A 7,954-nucleotide genomic window follows, 5' to 3' on the forward strand; every position below is an offset into this window, starting at 1 on the left:
TGAACTAAGGGTAAGCACTAATCAATTCCCCTACAACCGAGCATACCACGTCAAATCTCTAGATCCTATCCACCCTTGAGAATAGCGTCTCGAGACACCGCGAAGACGCCGAAAAACAAGATTAGGCTACCCGACATCTTAGCATGACAATCCCATTCCATAAACTTGACCAAATCCTCCCTCCATCGACAATGACTCAACTCAAAAGGGTCAAGCGGACTTTTTAGGGTGTAACGTAGGCTAGGGGTAAAGGTGTGGAACAAATTTGGGATTTGGTGCTCATTCCAAAAGTGAAGCGCAATGATAGAACTCAACTCAAGCAAATTCAACCAAAAACAAACTCATACCACTTATTTGGGGTACCCCCAAGCTTATTCAACAACTACACTAAACTAAAAACTCTTTTTGTACTTTTCTTGATTTGATTTTCTCTTTTTTTTGTGTTTCAAATGAAACTTTTCTTATTGCCTTGTTTTTCTCTATTTTTGGCTTTTTCAAAACTTTTGCTTTTGCTTATTTATTCACTATATACAACATACTTCCCAAACTTTACCATTCATACCAATCAACATTCATTCCTCAACTTTGCATATTCAATCAAAACCAACAAGCATCATAACTCTAAGCTTCACTATCACTTCTAAGGGTGAAAACAAAACAAAGGCTATTAGGCTTGTAATGTGCTCATAAGAAATGAAGGGGTAAGGCTCAAATGGCTAGCAAGGGGGCAAATGAAAACAAAAACATATGAGAAAAATAGAAAATAAAGTCCTAAACTAAAAAGAAAAATAGTCATCGAAAGAAATGCCTCTATCGTCCCCTAAAGTAGTTCGGTCGCGGTCTCGGGAAGGAAATAGTCAAACTCGGGAGATAAGAAAGTCAATGCCAAGGATCCATGCCACTCAATATATGTATATGTGTTTGGGCTAGTTTGAACATGAACCTCACATGGGAGCAAATACTACTCTCTCCGGTTTCAAGTCACTAAAGAGATCGACACCATCTTACCACAAGCGAAGGGTTCAAGACGCATGCTACCCAAAGTTCAACCAACTTTCTTAACACCTAAATCCTAGATTCGACCCAAGACATTGAAGACCGTGCAACCATCTACCAATTAGGAATAAAAGCATTCTAGCCTACAAGTTCCAATTTTATTTGCCCAAATCAAGAATAATGCCTAAAAATCTAGAAAAGCTTGCCTTAACAAAGATCGAAAAGAGAAAAGGAAGAAAGAGAAAAGAGAAAGAAAATAAGGAAAAAGAAAAGAAATGAAAAAGAAAATGAAAAGAAAGAAAATATTCACAAAAGAAAATGAAAATAAAGAAAATATTCACAAAATCAATGAAACTAATCAAGAAATCCAAAATATTCACAAAATCAAGCAATCCATCACACGGAGATCAAAGTAGCAACAATAGAATCTCCCCCCAAGCTCGAATTAGGCCATGTCCTCAAGGCCTAAAACGAAACTAGGAGGGGCACAACTACCCATCCAACCAATGCCCCGCAATAAAGATGCCTAACCCAAAGAATGCATGTGAGTTAGAAGGATATTACCGGTGATGACGTGGGAGCAAGTCCCGCAAAGAACCGTAATAACGAATGAACTCACCAATAAGAATAGCCGGACATGGAAAAGATGGATCACTAGAGGAAAAAACCTTATAAGTTGCCCATCAAAAGTTGCCCTTATTTAACAAGGGCATCTTTTGACTCAAAAAAATTAAACCAAAAATAAATAAATAAAACTCTGCCCTCCTAATTCCCGGGAAGCGCATCTTTTGAGTTTCAATGAAACCTATCTCCTTCTCGCTGCTTCCCTTTTGTTGCTGGTGTTCCCCTCTCTTCTTGCTGCTCCCGCGCGCTACTCTTCTTCTCCATCTTCTCTGCTCTGCCCACTCTTCACTTGGTCTTCAATTCACAGTTAAACACTCGCACCAGTCTCGCAATCATCTCCACTGCACCGGCGACGACCCCGACAATGACTTCAATTGAGTTCAATTTGGGGGTTTTCTTGGTATGAGCTCATTCGTATTTCTCTCCTCCAGTTCCGAATTTTTGGTTGTTCGAAATTTTTGATTTTTGTTTGTTTGATATTTTTTGGGGGGTATAGGGTTAATTTAGCATGTTACTCTAATTGATTGTGTTGGGTTCATATCGTTGTCAAATTCTTGAATGGTGTCATATCGTGGTATCAGATTCTTGAATGATGATAATCAAGTTCTGGTAATTTCCCTTTACTGCTTTGATTTATACAGTTAATTTCAAACTTTTTTTAGTTGGAATTGAACTAACAGTTTAAATCATTTGTCGTTGCTATGGCGGTTGAAATTATTTAGTGTATTAGAATGGAAGGTCGAAAAGTTGTGTTTCTGCATTTGGTTATATTTTAATCGTTCTTCGATAAAGGTTATAGCCTCAGAATTTCGATAAAGGTTATAGCCCCAGAAATTTGGTAGAGGCAGCAGTTGTGAGTAAAATTGTTACAAAGCTCTTTAAAGATAAGACTACTGTTAATTTGCTTCTTTGTGCACAGTATTGCAGTGCAGAATATTGCAGCACAGGAAAAAAGTTGAGTGTGGGAGTGATCTCACCATACATGGATCAAGTTGGTTTGATTCAAGAAAGAATTGGTAGCCAAAGTGTGAATTACATACAAGGATATTGGTTTCTCAGTGAGTGTTCGTTCTGTTGATGGATTTCAAGAAAGGGGAGGAGGATATAATTATAATCTCATGTGTTCGAAGCAATGGTAACGGATCAGTTGACTTCCTATCCAATCATCAATGGACAAATGTAGCCCTAACGGGAGCATGGTGGGTCTTAAATTCAAGCTCCTAGTGTATGAAACAAGCTAGAAATAGGTAGTTTTTCTGAAATTTTCAATTTTGTTGGTTGTTTGTAATTTGTGCACGTTCTGTCTATGTGCTGTAGGGAATGGTACCACATTAATCAAAAGTGGATCTATGTGGAAGGAGCTTGTGACCGATGCAAAAATACGAAGGTGTTTCTACAGTGCAGATGAGGATAAATATCTTGAATTCTTGATAGAGCAATGACAGCAGTAGTGCCCGAGACTGAAGTCGATCTTGCAGAGTCTTTGTCAAGAAAGTGGAAACATTGCTATTGTTAAATATAGCCCCCTTTACATAGGTAAGTGCATTACATGATGAAGAATTTGATTAATGCTACTGTTAAACAAAATTTTAGCCTTTCTTTTTACGTTTTTGGTGAGTTGCGCTTGGTTATATGGGTAAGTACGTTTTGTGGATTAATAAGAAGGAACTCACTTTAAGCTTAGTCCTCTTCTTTTACATTTCAACTAAGTTAGAAAGGAAATTCCCCTCCATACAAATAAAGACTATCCTCCTTGCTTGGCTGGGAATGAGATTCTCAGTTACATTATTTCTTTGGTATGCAGTTTCATGACAAAGGATGTTTTTAACTTTTTTGTTGTCAATGGGGGCTATGCCTATGTTTGTCTTTTTGTAATTTCTTATATACTGACATTTCTATTTGATGTTTGTTACTTTAAGCTTAGTCCTCTTCTTTTTCATTTCAATTGATGTTTATTTGTGGCATCTAGTCGATTTTGGGGCAGTTTGAGAACAGGTTATAGAGTATGAGGTCAAATTTTAGTAATTTGTTTAGTAATTTGATTTCCTTCATGGCTTTCTTATTGCAAATTTTGTTTCTTGATAAAAAAGAAAAATTGCGAACCGGCACTGAAAGCTAATCTGCGTGTATCTTTTAGAGTTATATACAAATAATATTGGAGAGCTTACCATCTTTGGAAATAAATTCCAGTGGAGTCCACACTCAGCAAGCTGCAAGATTGCAAGAGCTTGTGGAACTTATTCAGTCTCAGGTATTGGTTTGTTGACTTTGTTAATCCTGCTGTATGTGAGTCTTCATTAATTGAACAAAATATATGGGATTGACATGTTCTGTCCAATTACAATTAGCTCTTTCTACTATTCTGCGTACTATATCTGATAATGAGGTGGGTTAGCCACTAGATTAATGGATCAAATCAACAATCATTCTGATAATGCATCATTCTATTTGTCATTGTACCTACAGAATTTTAAATACTTTGTATTTTACATAGCTTGCCTCTTTTTTGTTGGACTTTACTCTTATTGAAATCAGAGCATGTCAGTGGCATATAGAACCATTTATTTTTTGTTTACTGGTGCTTTTAAGAAGCAACATGGTGTGGTAGCTACCAATATGCTGTAAGGTCAATTCAATATACTCTAGGGTCAATTCATAAACAGAGCGCTGCTTAGAGTGATATGATGGCTTGAATGCATTTCCGCTAAATGCTGCAAACAGGTTACACCCCCCCCTCCCCCCGACACCCACCCACCACCACAAGTGAAAAATGAAAAATTGGCTGTGCATAATGCTATATACTTATTACTTAGCAGTCAGTTGGAAGGGAGCTCTTAATATTTCTCATTCCTTGTTCCCCGTTTTTCTTGAATCTAGTATTGCAAGGTGATATATAATCCAGTATTGCAAGTTGATATATCTGCTACATTAAACTAATGGCTTGTTCTGATTTATCATGTATATCTTATGCCTGTTATATTTTTATGAATGTGATTTTGGATTTGCAAAATTCAAGCAAGTTGTTATAAGACTTTGAAAATCGCAGTGTAACTCGTTGAAAATCGCTGTGTAAATCAGCAGCAGATCTGATCAGCTTCTGATCTGATCAGCAGCAGATCAGTAGCTGATCAGATCAGCAGCTGATCTGAGCAGTCTCTGATCTGATCAGCTACTGATCTGCTGCTAATCAGATCAGCAGTAGTAGATCAGCAACTGTTATTGGCTTTGCCTAAATCTAAGGATAAGAATTATTAACCCTTTACATGTTTAACATACTTAGTATTAGGTTGCCAATCCTTATTCTCATCTACTTTGGTAAATTTATGCACATCTAAGGCTCGTTTTGGTCATTATAGGTCATATGTACCTATATCGAGCCAAATGAGCCTTAGATGTGCATAAAGAACTTGAATGAATCTTAGTAACCTCTAACTAAGCATATCAAACATAAAAAAGGTTTAGAAAGTGTCCTTAGATTCATTTGTTGATATTTGGGATCGAAAATGCCATTTTGGGCCAAATACGACCTATATCGTCCTAACTGAGTCTTATGTGTGCATAAAGAACTTGAAATGAATCTTAGTAACCTCTAACCAAGCATATGAAACATAAAAAAAGTTTAGAAAGTTGACTTAGGTTCATTTGCTGATACTTGGGATCGAAAATGCCGTTTTTGGCCATAAATGACCTATATCGACCCAAATGACCAATAGGCGTGCATAACGAACTTGAAATTAGTCTTATAAACATATAACTAATCATATGAATCATGAAAAAGATTTTAGAAAGTGTCATTAGGTTCATTTGTTGATATTTGAGATCGAAAATGCCATTTTTGGCCAAATATGACCTATATCGAACCAAATGAGCCTTAGATGTGCATAAAGAACTTGAAATGAATCTTAGTAACCTCTAACTAAACATATCAAACATAAAAATGATTTAGAAAGTGTCCTTAGGTTCATTTGTTGATATTTGGGAACGAAAATGCAATTTTTTGCCAAATATGACCTATATCGTCCCAAATGAGCCTTATGTGTGCATAAATAACTCGAAATGAGTTTCATAAACATATAATTAATCATATGAATCATGAAAAACGTTTAGAATATGGAAATAGGTTCGTTTGTTGGTAGTTGGGAACGAAAATGCCATTTTTGGCCATAAATGACCTATATCGACCCAAATGGGCCTTAGATGTGCATAAAAAACTTGAAATGAATCTTAGTAACCTCTAACTAAGCATATCAAACATAAAAAAGATTTAGAATTTGAATATAAGTTAGTTTGTTGATAGTTGGGATCGAAAATGCCATTTTTGGCCATAAATGACCTATATCGACCCAAATGAACCATAGGCGTGCGTAACGAACTTGAAATGAGTATTTTAAACATATAACTAATCATATGAATAATGGAAAAGGTTTAGAATGTGGAAATAGGTTCGTTTGTTGGTAGTTGGGATCGAAAATGCCATTTCTGGCCATAAATGACCTATATCGACCCAAATGACCCTTAGGCGTGCATAACGAACTTGAAATGAGTTTCATAAACATATAACTAATCATATTAATCATTAAAAAGGTTTATAATTTGAATATAAGTTCGTTTGTTGGTAGTTGGGATCGAAAATGCCATTTTTGGCCATAAATTACCTATATCGACCCAAATGACCCTTAGGCGTGCATAACGAACTTGAAATGAGTTTCATAAACATATAACTAATCATATTAATCATTAAAAAGGTTTGTAATTTGAATATAAGTTCGTTTGTTGGTAGTTGGGATCGAAAATGCCATTTTTGGCCAAAAATTACCTATATCGACCCAAATGACCCTTAGACGTGCATAACGAAGTTGAAATGAGTCTTATAATAATATAATTAATCATAAGAATCATGAAAAACATTTAGAATATGGATATAGGTTTGTTTGTTGGTAATTGGGATCGAAAATGCCATTTTTGACCATAAATGACCTATATCGACCCAAATGAACCATAGACGTGCATAACGAATTTGAAATCAGTCTTATAATCATATAACTAATCATATGAATCATGAAAAACGTTTAGAATATGGAAATAGGGTCTTTTGTTGGTAGTTGGGATCGAAAATGCCATTTTTGGCCATAAATTACCTATATCGACCCAAATGACCCTTAAGCGTGCATAACGAAGTTGAAATGAGTCTTATAATAATATAATTAATCATAAGAATCATGAAAAACATTTAGAATATGGATATAGGTTTGTTTGTTGGTAATTAGGATCGAAAATGCCATTTTTTACCATAAATGACCTATATCGACCCAAATGAACCATAGACGTGCATAACGAACTTGAAATGAGTCTTATAATCATATAACTAATCATATGTATCATGAAAAACGTTTAGAATATGGAAATAGGTTCATTTGTTGGTAGTTGGGTTCAAAAATGTCATTTTTGTCCAATATAATTGTTTTCGCAACCAATCTAACTTTTGTTTTCGCATATGAAACTTAATTTAATTTATTGGTTTGCATGTACGGTGTTCTTTTAAAGGTTTTCAAAACTCCAGGGGAGGAGCCCTTTACCAAAAAGGAGTTGGATGAGGTTCGAGACAAGTGGGCTATTTACTTCAACGATTGTGAACTACCCTCAGTGTAATAAATAGAGCAGATTTGTAGTTATTCGTGACTCTTACATTATTTTATTATTTATCGATTTAATTAATTACATTTGAATTAATTCGGTAATATTATTGGAAATTTGAAATTTATATCATTTTTGAGAATGTCAAGCTGGTGTTTGATGAAACAGAAATTATATTGCAAAATCAGAAATTATATTGCAGAATATTAGGAATTATATTGCAGATTTTTTTATTTTTAAAAAAAAAAAAAAAAAACTCAAAAGTTGCCCTTGTTTGCATCAAGAGCAACTTATGTGCAGCTTATAAGGTGCCCTTGTTTGCAACAAGGGAACCTTATGTGCAGCTTATAAGGTGCCCTTGTTGCAGCAAGGGCACCTTATAAGTTTCACATAAGGTGCCCTTGTTGCGACAAGGGCACCTTATAAGTTTCACATAAGGTGCCCTTGTTGCAAACAAGGGCACCTTATAAGATTATAAGTTGCCCTTATTAAGGGCAACTTTTGATAATTTTACATAAGTGACCCCCCCCATTGGTGGCACTTACGAAGGGCACCTTATAAGCCACTTTTAAGAGAAACTTATAAGGTTTTTTCCTCTAGTGGAAGCAAAGATTTCCACATCAAGAAAGCTTGAGCCACAAAAAAAAAACTTCAAAAATCAAGAAAAATTAGTATACATGGTGTTAGGTTATGATACATA

General features: G+C 35.3%; 1 long non-coding RNA gene across 1 annotated transcript; it reads left to right on the forward strand.

The window, feature by feature from the left end:
* Positions 1-1,771: 1,771 nt before the first annotated feature.
* Positions 1,772-7,396, forward strand: LOC110787012 (uncharacterized). Its single transcript, XR_008924742.1, has 5 exons — positions 1,772-2,020; positions 2,540-2,819; positions 2,938-3,156; positions 3,758-3,871; positions 7,165-7,396. It is a non-coding gene; the product is annotated as an uncharacterized lncRNA (long non-coding RNA).
* The last annotated feature ends 558 nt before the right edge of the window (positions 7,397-7,954 follow it).

The sequence above is a fragment of the Spinacia oleracea genome, chromosome 6 (genome assembly GCF_020520425.1).
Source record: "Spinacia oleracea cultivar Varoflay chromosome 6, BTI_SOV_V1, whole genome shotgun sequence".
Taxonomy (NCBI): domain Eukaryota; kingdom Viridiplantae; phylum Streptophyta; class Magnoliopsida; order Caryophyllales; family Amaranthaceae; genus Spinacia; species Spinacia oleracea.